Raw genomic sequence first — 14,965 nt, 5'->3', positions numbered from 1 at the left:
CTTAGATTTAAGTCAAAGACATTAATTAATAAGGAATCTTTGAGCGTGAGTATTCCAGAAATTTCTCTAAGCCTTCTGATCAGAACAACTGTCTCTGAATATTACCTTACTTTGGAAGGTATTGGCATACATTTGAATTAAACTCTATTTTTTTTCTTTCCACAAAATAAACTCTAATTAAAAAAAACTAGTCTATATTCAAACTAAAACAATTTTAATAGAACTTTCCTTTTCAGAAATAATAAATGAAAAAAGGCATTTTGTAAAATGTGGTCCTGAACAAGTCACAGTAAAAAATAAATGCACACATAACTTCCACCTCCTCAAAACAGACGCTACTCTCTGCCCCCAGCCTTGGGCACAGGTGGAGAACAGCCTGTAAGAAGCTCCAGGCAGGAGGTTGCCAAAACAAAGCCCAAGTAGTTGAACATGGACACCTCTGAAAAGAATCTGGGGACCCCAACCAAGGATCCAAATTCTGTTTGTAATGACTGACACAAAGGTGAAGCGGCTTCCTTCCAAGCAGCAGTGCTGCTGGGGCCTGGCCCAGTCCTGTGCTCACCGATGCTATGTTCAAGCAAACCTTGATGCCCTTGCTCCCAGGGAGATCTTTTTTCCTGGGAGGGTCAGTATCCAGCGAGCTCTCAGACTGTGTGAATGAGGTGAGCGCAGACTCATGTGGGTATTTTAAGGCTTAGAGCCCAAATGTTCTTCTCACAGGACTCGGCAGAGTCTGTGTGTCAAATGGCCCATCTCTGCAATTTGTTCTAGAATTCCTCACCATGGGTTTGCAGACTGAGGACCACAGACCCCTGCTATGTCATCTCAATCACGTATAACATCCATTCTAACTTACGATTCATACTCTGTGCCTGGAACCAGTCCCTGTATTTAACAGAAATACCTACATAAAACAATCCACTTTTACAACTAATATGGTCGCAAAACAATGATCTTTTGTAGACCAAGCAAATGTTTTTAACCATAATTGTCATGCATCATATTCACAACCAGAATCCCCAAGATCAAAAATTTTGCACAATACAAATAATAACTTAAAACACACATACACACATTTACACACATTCTCACACACACTTCTTACAGAACTGTGCTTGGGGAAACTCCATTTGTTGCGTGCCACTGAAGGCATATTTTGCTAAACTGCTGCTCCAGGTATTTTGTTTGGAAAATCTATCACAGTAGGGCACAGCTGTTTATTGAATGAGCAGAAAGAAAGATATGCTTGTGGCAACCAGAAAGTTTCAAGGTCTTTCAAGTTGTATAAAATGGACCCGCAGAAACGTTGAAGTGTTCTCAGGATGCAAAGTTGGAGCTGAAATGTGATATCAAACCAGTTGCAAGAAGGGTACAGCAGCCATCTCTGGAGGTTAAACCTGGCACTCAGATATGCGGAAAGCCTCAGGACACATAGCTTGTTGGCCTTGTACCACATTGTCGCATAATCGGATCTTTTGTGAATTTCACAAAAGATTCATATCGTTCCGCTAGTTTGGTATTGAGGACCTGCTCAAAGTCCTCCCGAATTTTATCTTCACAGTCTTTCAAGAGGCGCTCACCTATTATTCCAGCTTGTGGGAGAGTAAAAGTGGGCTGCTTCTTCTTCATCCAGGAAGAACCTGGAGAACTAGGTGCTGTGAGAGCTGAGGAGGGAGGCTGGCTTTCCGAAGCACAAGCTTCACTCTGATTAAGAACAACTTCTAAATGTCTCCATCTTTGATAACGATTCTATTCTTGTTTTATGTTCTGGAAAATCTGCTCCGGGGTTGGAAGGCGCTGCTCGCTGCCGGGCGGGGCGGGCTGCTGCAGAGGCAGCAAGGATGGCTGGGGCTCGGCTTGGCGTTGTGGAGCCGGGCAGAGGGGCTCAGCAGCGCCGCCTGGAGCTCCATGGGCCGCTTCACTGTCGTCCTGCACGCCATGCTGCGGAGGAGCCAAGAACCAGGAGCCGCGGCCCGACCTCCGCCGCCTCTGCCGGGCTCGCAAGCCTAGCCCCTTTTCTTGCTTTCTAATGACCTTTTATTGTCTAAATGAACGATGAACTGACTGTCCGCCCACAGCTCGTCAAGTCTTCGATCAGTAGTGTCACGATATCAAATCTGTTCTGGAGACGTTCTGCAAATTCAGGTTGGAGAGCCTTAAGGTCCTATTTGGGCATCAAGACTGGAGAGAGGGCTAATTAACAACCTAAGATAAGCAGTGTGGCAGTTACATAATCTACTGTCAACTTGCGCAAAGGGAAGGAGTCTAGCATAGCCAATGAAGCCTCTGTGTGGGCGTGGCCTTCTCCTGAGGATTCTGGGAACTCTTGTCTTCCTTTTGGAGGCTGGACACACACTCTCCCTCGGAGACATTCCTGTTGACAAGCCACATGAAGCTACGCTGATGGAGCCAGAGCCAGGGAGCTGGAGGAGCCACGTGAAGACCCATGCCAGCTCTGCGATGCTTCCACTGCCACTGGATCCACAAGACATTCCACCCCACTGGCCTGTGATCTTCCCGTATTCGCCATCATTGCATGTGTTTCATGAGTCTGAGAGGAATTTATAGACTGGTACAGGACATATGGGCTAATATCAGACTTACGGACTTGATCTGGACTGGGCTGGTATGTTTTCTTAATATAAAATTACTCTTTATATAAAGCTCTTTCTTATACACATGTGAGTGTCTATGAATTTGTTTCTCTAGTCAACCCAAACTAACACAAGCACAACCTCACTTGTGTTATGATTACTTAAAGCACTTGCTGATGAAGAGCAAGGATTGTAGTCTTCAGTATGGATTACTACTCAATGTAAAGATCATCAAAATCCTCACCACTGAACCAAGAGGTAGCATCATGATAAATGGAGAAAGGGTTGAAGGTGTCCAGGATTTTGTGGTACTTGGCTCCACAATCAATGCTCATGGAAGCAGCAGTCAAGATATCAAAAGACATGTTACATTAGGTAAATCTGCTACACAGACCTCCTTAGAGTATTTAAAAGCACAGTTTCTGCTTTGAGGATAAGGTGTGCCTGATTCAAGTCATGGTAGTGTCCATGGCTTCCTACGCATGAGAACGTTGGACACTGAATAGAGAAGAGCTGAGAAGAGTTGATGCATGTGAATTGTGTTCTAGAGAAGAATACTGGAAGTACAGTGGACTGCTAAATAGACAAACTGATCTCCCTTGGATGAAGTTTGACCAGCATGCTCCTTGTGAGGCAATGGTGGCAAGACTGTCTTACATACTTTGGGCATGTTGAAGGAGAGACCAGTCCCTGGAGAAGGACATCATGCTTGGCGAAGGAGAGGGGCAGTGAGAAAGAGGAAGCACCTCAAGAAGAAGATGGCTGGACACCATGGTTGCAACAGTGGACTCATGCATGGGAACAATTGTGAGGCTGGCACCGAGCCAGGCAGTGTTTCATTCTGCTGTGCTTCAGATCGCTATGGGTCAGAACCAGCTTGATGGCCCCTAACAAGAAGGCGGCACTTAAGCATTCAGATACTGTCTTAGTTTGCTGGTGCTGTGGTAACAGAAATACCTTTTCTCACAGTTCAAGGAGCTTGAAGTCCAGATTCAGAGCCCAGGTTCTGGGGGTAGAGCCTTCCTGGACAGTAACCCTAAGAGTCCCTTAGCCTTCCTTGGTGTCTGTCTTCCATTGCGTATCTGTGCCTTGTGTCTATTCCACTGTTTTATAATTCAGAAGGGACTATGTTTAGGACTCACCCTACACTGGTTAACATAACTAAAGAAAACCTCCTATTTTCAAACAGTGTCATATTTATAGATGCAAGGGCTAGGGTTTCAGCCCCTGTGCTAAGGGAACATAAGTCCATCTGTAACAGCTTTTATCCAATGGGCAGAAGACCTACCATGAAAGGAAGGATGGCCAGAGTTGTTCCCAGCTGCACCCAATTCACATTTCCTCGATTAAACCTGGTCCCACGAACATTCAAATGACAACCTATTCTCAAAGAAACCCAGGCATTCGGGCTGCACATTTCTCGGTCACGCTTTCGCCAAATCTGACATTGCCTTTGATCACCTCCTTGGCCATATGTGGGTGTTAAGCATCAAATTCAAAGAAGCTGGAGGCTTAGCCCAAGCGGGGCTCACTGCCCAAGAGCAGGAAGCATCTAGCTTTTCCTGAAAGAGAATTTAGCAGGAAGAATTGCTCCTCTGTTCAACAAGATATTACTTGGCCCTATGTAAGGTCTGTCCACAGAGGTTCAGCTTCTGCAGGTCCATCTACCCCCTCTGTTCTTTATCTCCTCTTGATTTACTTCTGCTTATCAGTATTCTCTGTCTCCTCCCATGACTTTTAAGGTAAACATTATTTCTTATTTTAATGTGTTTTATGCTCATTTGAAAATAATAGAAAGCATCATAATCCAAATTTTAAATTCCTTATAATTTCATTAATCCAAATTGTAAATTCCTCATAATTTCAGCAATGCAGGATTGTCAGCATCACAGTATATGTTTCTCCTTTCTGACCCTGTGTGTTTATGTGTTTGTTCACTTAGCTGTGCCTCACCCAGGAGTCCTAGTGGCATGGTGGGTTACGAGTTGGGCTACTCACTGCAAAGGCAGCAGTTGGAAAACACCCGCTGCTGCTTAGCAGAAAGATGAGGCTTTTCTACTCCTGCAAAGAGCTCTAATCTTGGAACCCCCCAGGGGTAGTTCTAGTCTATCCTATAAGGTTGCTATGTGTCAGCACCAAAGTGAGTCAGAATCAGCGATTATTAATTCGATGGCGGTGAGTGTGGTTTGAGTCCTGAGAATTCCCCCCACATCGTCAGCCTCCCTGCCCAGGTGCATCGGAATGTGCCCACAGTGTCCTCGCTCTAGCAGTGCACCTTAGTGTGAACAGCTGGGGCTGCCTCATAGATGACTTTCTTAGGAGCATATTTACAAGGAGAATGTAGACCGGCATCTGGAGGCCTGGGACACCTTTGCCAAGCCCCTCTCCCATCCCATTGATGGCGAGCAGGCACCCCTCTCCCCACTTTTGCTCATGTGGACTCTCACATCACCTGCTTGGGGATTTGAATCCTCTTTCCTGAAGAGATGGAAGTTAGCCACAACTTTGTTATTCAGTGACATGGGAAGGTCTATAACACTGTCATATTAAAATAGCCATGGTTAACTTGTGAAACCACATTCAATGGAACTAGACGTTGAAGGGATTTCCGTAACTGGAGGGTGGAAAGTATACACAAGCAAGTCACGGAAGCACTGAGACGTGTGTGTCAAAAGGCTGTGCTCCTCAATGCAAATGCTCTTCAAAGCTGCGGCAGGGAAGGTGCTCAGGGAGCAGCTGTCCCCTCACCGCATTTGGCCTGAGATAAGCCAGCTCTCTGGAAAATGCTCTTGTATATTGGGCATAAGAGAGAAGTGTTTCTATAAATCCTAGGGAAAGTACCCTGGCTCCATGAGTTACTGCTTGTCCCATTGGGAGATTTACCTTTCAGAAAGGCTGCTGGGAAATTGCCTGGCTTCTGTCCCTTCCCAGCATCCACTTGGTGGGGAGCTGAACACATGCAGGCTGAGGGTCTACAGCAGTGGTTCTCAACCTTCCTAATGCCGCGACCCTTTCATACGGTTCTGCATGTTGCAGTGACCCCCAATCATAAAATTAGTTTTGCTGCTACTTCATAACTGTAATTTTGCTACTGTTACAAATCGGGTGATCCCTGTGAAAGGGTCGTTTGACCCTCAAAGGGTTGTGACCCACAGGTTGCGAACCGCTGGTCTACAAGGATGACGGGTTGGGAAGGCATCCACAGCCCAGCTTTTGGTGGGTGTCCTTGCTTCTGAATGCCAGTGCAACTCACTGGGCTGGCTGTTGACCTACTGCTCACATGAGAGCTTAGAGCTGGGCTTCTCAGGGCTTAACTGGGAGATTGGAATACCAGCGAGCTCAGAAACTCGTTGGGGAAATAAAGCACTCACACCAGCATCAGAGGACCATGCAGAATGGAATTATCCCACCCCAACCTCCACCCCTCTCTGCCCTCCACCCCCTGCCAGCTGCCTCCTGATAAGTGGAAGGCCTGGGCAGGCTGGAATTGGGGCATAGTGTCTCCGGTGCCTAGAACAGGTACAAGCAGCATGCGGTATGACCCCAAAATGCAGACCAGCAGGAGAGGCAATGTCATCTTCAATCCAGAGGGGCCAGGACAAGGGGGAGAATCCACAGGAGCTGTAACACAAAGGCAGGTGGGGCATTGCTGAGCCCAGACGTGGACACCGCCACCTGGCATAAAGTGCCATTGTCACTCATCGCACCCTCAAAGATTTACTAGAACCTATTACATTCTGGAAATCTTATCGGGTGCTGGAGACTTAAAAACTCATAAAATAGACTCAGCCCCTTGAAGAGCTTTGGAAGGAGGGGCTGCAGACAGCCAAACAACACGGAAATTAATGGAGAGTAGAAATGTGAGTGGTGCCAGGAGAGGTACTTAGAGCGGGCTATGAGACGGTGTGAGATTTCGGCGGCCCAGGCTGGCTCAAAGCCAGCCCTTTTATTTACATACTTAACTAAAAATAATCGATGTGTGTGAGACACTGAGCGCAGCCAGGCAGGAACAATGAGGGTCCCAGAGGGCGCTCCTCATCCCCTCACCGGCTTGGAGGCCCAGAATGTATGGGTGGCAGGGAGTGAGCGATGGCTCGCAGCACCTTCCTTCTGTGGCCCCCGTGCTTCTCCTCCAGCCCCAGGAAGCCCCGGCAGGAGCTGGGAGCACGGGGCCGCGGGACAGGAACAAGCATCCTTTGCCATATGGAAGAGTTCTGTCTGTCTGTTTTGTTTTTGCCTCTTTTGGCACATCCAGCCTGTTGTAACCAGGATTGGAATCCTGACCTCCAAAGTCCACTGACCGTGTTTCTCTGTCCACATCAGTCTTGTTCCTGGTGGCAGATCTGGGGTGCTCCTCCCCTCGGCTCAGAATCCTCCCTCTTCATCTGTACCTAAACAAACGCGCTACGTTTCAAGAGGAGAACTTCTTTCTCAGCAGTGTTTTCAGATGTTCCATCTCCCCAACATGTTTGGCAGCATGTTGGTAAATGCTTTGTCTCGGCTGCTCTGCTTGATTAAGCCTGTTTCTGGTAGCTTATGCTGTGTAACAAACAATGCCCTGATTCTCAATAACCTTCACCAATGATTTATTTACCTCTTACTAGTATTTGTGACCAATCTATAAATGAGTTGCAGGTCTACTGTTCAAGATATCTATTCCATATATCTGGTGGCATGGTGGTTTATACACTGGGATGCTAACCTTAACGTCAGTGGTTTGAATCCACCAGCTGATCCATGGAAGAAAGATGAGGCTTTCTGTTCCTGTAAAGATTGACAGCCTTGAAAAGCGCCAGGGGCAGTTCCACTCTATCCTGTAATGCCACCATGGGTTGGGATGGACTCAATGGCACTGAGTGAGAGGATCAGTCAGCCCCATGTGGACTATATAGTTCCTATGGTAAAAGTTTAAGAGATTAAGTAAAGTACGCCTTGCTCCTTAAAACTTTTAGTCAGAATTAACCAGTTATTACTGCCCACATTCTCTTGGTCGGAGCAAGTCACATGGCCCAGCCCAGTGTTACTGGGGGCAATAATCCAGTCTCTTTTGAGCACCTTCTTGGTTGCAAATATTCTCTCCTGTGTGCCTGCAAGGTGCACATTGCCTTCTCCCGGACACCCTAACCTCAGGCCCTGATACCAGGCACATGCCCCCATGATGTACATCAGGTCTGGTTGAGGCTCCCTTTTGGCCTAGAGCGGGTCAGGGAAGGGCTCCTGGCTGATGAGGTCCCTGAGAGCGTGCTGAATGAGAGTGTCCAACATTGTCTAGGCAGTGGCCTCCATGTCTGTCTGTGTATCCAAATCGCTTTGTGAGTTGGTGGAAATGAATGATTCCACGACCATCACTCTGGTTCTTCCACTGGGATCTCCGGAGATGGAGTCCAGACATCAATACCTTTCAAACATTTCGAAGGTGATTCTCCTGAGGCTAGTGTTGACCTACCTGTCTATAGAGCATGTTACCTGTCTGTAGACCAGAATTTGGAAGCCCCCCATAAATGATCCAGAGATGGTAAGATCGGTGATTTAAGGTGGATCGAGATCAGTGTGGTATGGCACAATCCTCTTTAAGGACGGCCTTAAAGAGGAATGAGAGTATTGGGATTAGACAAGGATGACCAGCGTCTTTGAGAGGTACCATGAGCAATGAGAGAGGAGGCTGGCACAGTGAGTGGTCCAAGTTAGAAGCAATGGTAACCAGAGACCAGGGTGAGGGGACATTGACCTCAGTAACTAACCAAACTCACTGCCACTGAGTCCATTCTGACTCAGAACGACTCCGTAAAGCTGGGTACAACTGACCCTGTGGGTTTCAGAGATAGTAACTCTTTACGAATTTCAGCAGCCTCATCTTTCTCTCATGGAGGAGCTACTCATTTTGAACAACTGACCTGTGGATGGTGGCCCAACTTGTAACCCACTGTGCCACCAGGCCTCCTTTGACATTAGTAGACATCTCCGTTTCAGAAGCAAGAGCTCCTAATGGTCTTTGTATAAACCAGAAAAAGGATAAAACCTTTCGAAGTAGACTTTAGAAAACAGTAATGAGAGAAAAACAATGTTTCTCACCTCTCTGGTAAAAGACCAGAGTGGGATTATGTGTGTGAATGTGAGTGTGAGTGTGTGTGTATGAGAGTGTGAGAGGGAGTGTGTGTGTATGTGTTGCCCCCATAGTTGTGGATAAATACTTCTGAAAATATAACAAATACATTTCTAAAAGAATAAAATGAACAATAAAGAATTACAAAATACAAGCCCGCTTTTAAACTATCAAAGCTAGCAGGTGTACAGTTCCTCTGTGGAATTGCGGTGAGAGTTTCTAAGGATTTCCTCTCAATTGGTCCACTTTCCTCACCACAGACCCCTACGAGCCTTTCCGGCGTTGGCTCCAGTCTGTGAACCACAATGGGTGGCCTTACTGTTTACCTCCATAAACCCTGTACTGTCTTCCGCGTGGCTCATCTCTATGCAGTCTTTTCCGCCAGCCCTCTGGGGTGTTCCCTTTACCTGAATGCTGCAGTCCTGGCTGGCTGTGGCTGGCTGGGGAACACTGGGAGAGGCCCCGGGGCTGCATTACTCTGGGCGGTGGGCGAAATGCGGCTGTTTTCAGGTGTGCTCCAGGTATGCCGCCGTGAGGCCTGCGGGATCAGCCAGGAAGACAGGCGTTTTCTCAGGCTAGGGAGTGAGTCAGGATGGTGTGATCAGGGACACAAAAGCCCTCTGTCACCAGGAGACTCGGGAGATCTTCCTAAAACAGGGCAACATTTGAGGACAACATTTTGAGTTTCGTTTGACATTTATTGAAACGTCAAGAGAGACTGAGAGGGTGGAGTGCATGAGGGTTACCCAGTTGGAAGCCATGTATAAATGTAATTTCATCAAACATGCTTGCCCACAGAGGGTCAAACTCAGGGTGTTTGTGCCTGGCAGTACAGGACCTGGCACATAATATGTGCTCAATACATATGTATAAAATGAGTGATAAAAATGAGAAAACACAGAGATGGTTGTAAGCTTGATTATGGTGGATAGAACCATGGTATAATATAATACTTATTCAGTTGATCTTCCTCTTGACCCAACTTGAGTTTGCTCTAGGCTCAAATAGTTCTCACTTGTTCCATAACAGAAATTTCTTCTCTGGTATTTTTAGATTTTGTTGGTGGTCTTTTCTTTTTTACTCTTTCTATTACTATTATTGTTTTCTTTCTGTTTCATTGTTTTTGTTTTGTATTGTTTCCTGTTAGGGTTTCCTGTTTATGAAGCGCAGAAGGAATGGCTGCCTGGAGCCAGTAACCGATGCAATGGTTCATTGGGAATGGGGTGGAGTGGGGAGGGTGAGTAAAGTGGGGCGTGATCGATACAAGTGGGAGCGGGGAGGGAGCATTAGAACTCATTGTGAAGATATATGTACAACTCACTTTAAAAGCGATTTAACTATAGGGTAAAAAATGAGAAAACACATACACATTGGTGATGTGCTGAGCCTCTCCCAGTTTAATGCCTGGTAATAGGTAGTCTGTCATCTGGTACCTGATGGAAGTCTAATGACAGGCAAACCTGGCCATTCCACGGGGCCAGGAGCAGTGATGGTAGATGATAGTCTTTCTCACCTAGGCAACTGGAGTTGGAGTGGGTGTGTGTTTCGGATTTGCAGACAGCTACTCACCCACCTGCATCGGTAGTTCCTGAGCACATACTAGGCACGTTTCATTGTGAGCAAGTCGTGCTCCAGAGCAGGAACAGATCAGAAGAATTCTCAGGGAGCCTTGGAGGGGCCGTGGCTGGGGTGGAGGTGGGGGCCCCTTGACCCGGTCGAGGCAGAGGAGGCATCACACAAAGAGGCGTGTGTGCACGTGGACTGGAAGGAAGTCCCGAGCAGCTGCAGGAAAGGCAGAGGCTGAGCCTCAGGCAAAGGGAAAGCACAAGCCAAGGCTTGGAGGCTTGACCAGTGAGGGGAACAAAGGGCTCTTCTCCTCTCCTCTTCGTGTGTAGTGCATTGTGATCTCTTTTTACTAGGAATCAGAGGCTGATAAAATGCTTTTATGAAACTAAAATATAGTACTTGGAAAATGGTCAGCAATAAAGAAAGGGGATCCCTAACATCTGTCATTCTATTCAGAGTTTAGTTTTGTTTCTTCTTAAATTGTGCTTGTCTTTAATTGGAAAAGAGAAAACCACATAATTGAAGGCTCAGAAACGTATGTGTCTATTATATGATAGGCATAGAGCTACATTGTAAGTAGATTACATTGATTATATCATGTAAACCCTTACAAAGCACTCTGAAATGGGTAGTCCTCTTGGCAATGGTTGTACGATTAAACTCAGATGAAGACAAAGGAAATAACTCACCCAAGGTTTGTGATACCAAGTGGTAAAGCTCAGATTCAAACCTGGGTCTGCATCCAAATCTCTGATTTCTGGCAGTTAGTTCTGCTCCCTCCCTTTGAGGTCATTGAAAAGTACCCACGTGGTACAGAGGACGAAGCTAAGACTCAGAAATGTTAAGAGAGAGATCTGTGGTTATACAGCTGGAAACACAGTGCCAATGATATAATTTGTGTGTCTCAGTACAAACAGAAGTATGGGGACCCCTTTTATGAAAGTGTTGTGAACCCTGAAATATGCCCACCCATGATGGTCGCAGCATTATTTGCAATAGCTAGACCATGGAAATGACCTAAATTCCCATCAGTGGAAAAATGGATACATGCACTTTGGCACATACACACTATGGAGTATTATATGTTGCTAAGGAATAATGATGAAACTGTGAAACACCTCACGACATGGGTCAATGAGGAGGACATGATGATGATTAAAGGTAGTCAATCACAAAGTGACAACTATTGTATGAGAGCATTGTTATGAAAGAAAAATAAATAAAGGTTTTTATACCAAACGAAATAGACTTTAACAAAAGTAAGAGGGAAGGGAAAGCAATAGGTGAGAGGCCAGACAGGCGTTAACGTAAGTCAAGGAGAAGAAGAGAACAGCGTCCCACAGGGAGAAGGGAAACAAAACAAAGGCCAGGCAGCAGGGCCAGCTGGCGGGAGGTTAGAAAATGGTCTCAGCTGTTGAATACGAAAATGATGATCTGAGATGTCAACCCCACTAATTCACAATGAAAGGTTAAAAGATAGGAACTGGAAATCCAGGGAATCCAGGATGGATGATCCCTACAGGACCAGTGGGGTGAGTGGCGCTACTGGGAGGGTAGAGGGAGAATGGGTTGGAAAGAGGGAACCGATTACAAGGAACTATATGTGACCTCCTCCCTGGGGGATGGACAACAGAAAAGTGGGTGAAGGGAGACGTCGGACAGGGCAAGATATGACAAAATAATAATTTATAAATTATCAAGGGCTCATGAGGGAGGGGGAGTGGGGAGGGAGGGGGAAAATGAGGACCTAGTGCGGGGAGCTTAAGTGGAGAGGAAATGTTTTGAGAATGATGAGGGCAATGAATGTACAAATGCGTTTTACGCAATTGATGTATGTATGAATTGTGATGAGTTGTATGAGCCCCTAATAAAATGATTAAAAATAAAGAACAAAAAAGAGAGAGAGAGAGATGTAAGCGCCCCCAATAAAAGTATTTAATAAAAAACAAACAAAAAAAAGAAAACAGCACAGCCGCACAGGGAACTTGTGACAGTGCACATGATGGTGTCATTAGGCTGGAGCTGGGTGGACACGAACAGCTGCTGCTGTGTCTGCTGGACCACAGTGGACACTCGAACAAGGCATAACCTAACGAAGACCCTTTGGACCTCACTTTGGACCTACTGCATCTAAATCTGCATTTTCACAAAATCCCAAGCATTAAAAACATTTAAGGAGCATGAGGTTGGAGGGAGGGAAAAACATAGGTTGGCAAGACAGCCACAGCCAAACATTAAACCAAGTGTGGGGCCCTTGTGAGCATGACGCTGGTCTAGGAACCAGGACTGGGAAGCCCACCTCCCTGCCTCTTTCTCATGACTCACCCTTCCGTCACACAGTTGTAGACCCATTACAGCAGTTGATAAAATAGTCTTTTCAAAAATTAAGAAAGGCAAGAAACCCCTTTTGCAATTTGGCTTTGGAGTCAAGTCAACGTAGCCTAAGTCTTGGCTCAACCCCAACTGGCCATGACCTTCAGCAAGTGACTTATCTTCCCAAATCCCTTTCTTCTGTGAATAGTTCTTGTGTAGTCTTGATGTTCTCTATTTTTGTTCTCTAGGTTCTAACATCGATTGCAATGCCTTCATACAACTCACAGACAAAATTCATGACTAAAGGATTTATTAAGACAGTTAACAGGCTGTAATGCCAATGAGAAATGCTCAGGTTTGGGTGGTTTATCAGGACATGTTACAAAGTTCTTTCAGGTTTGGTAACAATGCCCAAAGTGGCACACCACTCCACTGTAAGCCTCAATCCGAAGGCATTTAGCTCAATCCCGTGAGTCAGCAAACACACCTCCTCACTCCAGGAAGCCTCAGCTCAAAGGCACTGAGCTCTACTTCCTTGGGTCAGCAAGCCCAACGTCCCCAACTAAGTGCCCAGAGGTATCCCACTCAGCAAGGCAGCCTCCTGAACAAAAGCACCCAGCTTCCCTGGCTCTCTGGGTTGGCAAGTTCACCACTTTGTTTCATGCTCCGGCTCCTGGCTTTGCTGCTGCTGCTCCAGTGGTGTAGCTGTCTTCTGGATCCAGCAGGTTCACAGCACAGAGATCTTGGGTCCAGAGGATGTGCTTCACTGCAGGCTCTCACTGGTAATGAGAACCCTCTTTCTGCTCCTTAGAGGGATCATGATATACACAGCAGGATGGAACTTCGGAGAATCTGTTTGTAATTAATCACAGGTGAAACTATTAATATCTTCCTCACCTTCTTACCACACCCGTGCAGGAATACGTTATTTGGTGGGAGTTGAGACTTTGGTTAGAAAAGCCGCTTTACATAATTCCCTACCTCAGCATTCTTCCCTCGCAGCACCGGGCAGTGGGAGAGCCATGAACAGTCTTTCCCTCCCCTCCCAGGAGAACAACGGATGATGGCCATGGATTTTCCATGGTGCCGGGATGGCAGAGTCCAAAGCACAACATGTGGTTGTAATCCCACACCCATTATACAGTGGCAACACTGAGGCACACGGAGGTTTAGTAACCTACCCACGGTGGAGTCGTTCTTAGGTGCAAGGCTCAGGATCTGAAGCTCTCAGTCTTAATCTCTGTAAGCGCCTATCTGAACTTCACCTTGGTCTCTGCAAAATCAGACTTTGGTATTGAAGAGACGTGTGAGGAGATGAGAATGCCACTCCCAACTCACAGCAACCTTGTAGAACAGATCAGAACTGCTCCATGTAGCCTCCAGAACTGTGAGCTTGGTGGTCCTATGCATTATGTGTTGGACTGCTGACCACAAAGTTAATGGTTCAAGCCCACCAGCTGCTCAAAAGAAGAAAGATGAGCCTGGTTTGCCAAGACTTGAAAGCAACATACTGTCATGAAACAGTGAACCAATAGAGAGGTCTGTGGGGCCAGCCCCCATCCGCACTGCATGGACCCTCTGCCCAGAAGTATGCACAACAAAGGATAACTTGGGGAGAGGAGCGGGTCTGCTCAGAACACACAGGAGCAAACTAAGAGTGAAGGAGATAGTGGAATGCATCCTGGCCCACCAAGCCATGAGGACAATCTTCCTGCTCAGAGCAGCCAATGCACAGAGAGGACCATAAGGACGGCCCCACCACCAGACACAGAGTCCCCTCACTGATGCATAGTGCTACAGAGGACAACACTGAAGGCACGGTGTGGGAATTGTGCCCAATCTGACCCCGCCATACCTGGGCAAAACATGTGAAGGGTGTTCAACAGAGCAGCAAGGGGAGCGAAGCAATGAAGTCCCCGAGGAATCCCCAAAATAGACTTTGGGGTCAGGGCGTGGCACCTCATCAGACATTATCGAAAAACATTCATAAAGGTTAACAGACAGAGCTAGAACAATTTATAGGCTTTTCTTTGTTGTGGTTGTGGTTTTGTTTCGTGTTTTCATGTCTATTTATATAAGCAGGATAAATAATCCTGAGGAGAAAACAATGGGACTGACTGTTCCTGGGGGACATGGGAGAGGGGGAGGTAGGGGAAAGGTTGAGGGGAGACAACAAACCCAGGGAAAAGGGAACAACAAATGATCTAAAATCAATGGTGAGGAGGGTGTGGGATGCTTGGCAGGGTTTGATGAAGTGTAATGTAGCCGAGAGGAATTAAGGAAAGCTGAATTAATGTCGAGCATGATAGTGGGACAAAAGGAAAGTAAAAGGAAATAGAGGAACAAACTAGGAGGTAAAGGACATTTACAGTGGTCTAAATACAAGCAC

The 14,965-nt window shown here is 46.5% G+C and overlaps 1 protein-coding gene and 1 pseudogene across 1 annotated transcript in view; one reads left to right on the top strand and one right to left on the bottom strand.

Moving 5' to 3' along the window:
- CLSTN2 (calsyntenin 2) overlaps nucleotides 1-14,965 on the top strand; it is a 444,992-nt gene that overhangs the window by 285,644 nt on the left and 144,383 nt on the right. The gene's annotated exons all lie outside the window — the stretch shown is intronic.
- On the bottom strand, nucleotides 1,423-1,940 carry LOC115868637 (annotated as a pseudogene).

Source organism: Echinops telfairi, unplaced genomic scaffold, assembly GCF_000313985.2.
Source record: "Echinops telfairi isolate 266 unplaced genomic scaffold, ASM31398v2 ScPeMD7_16;HRSCAF=60, whole genome shotgun sequence".
NCBI classification, from domain to species: domain Eukaryota; kingdom Metazoa; phylum Chordata; class Mammalia; order Afrosoricida; family Tenrecidae; genus Echinops; species Echinops telfairi.
This window is presented reverse-complemented; position numbering and strand designations above follow the sequence as displayed.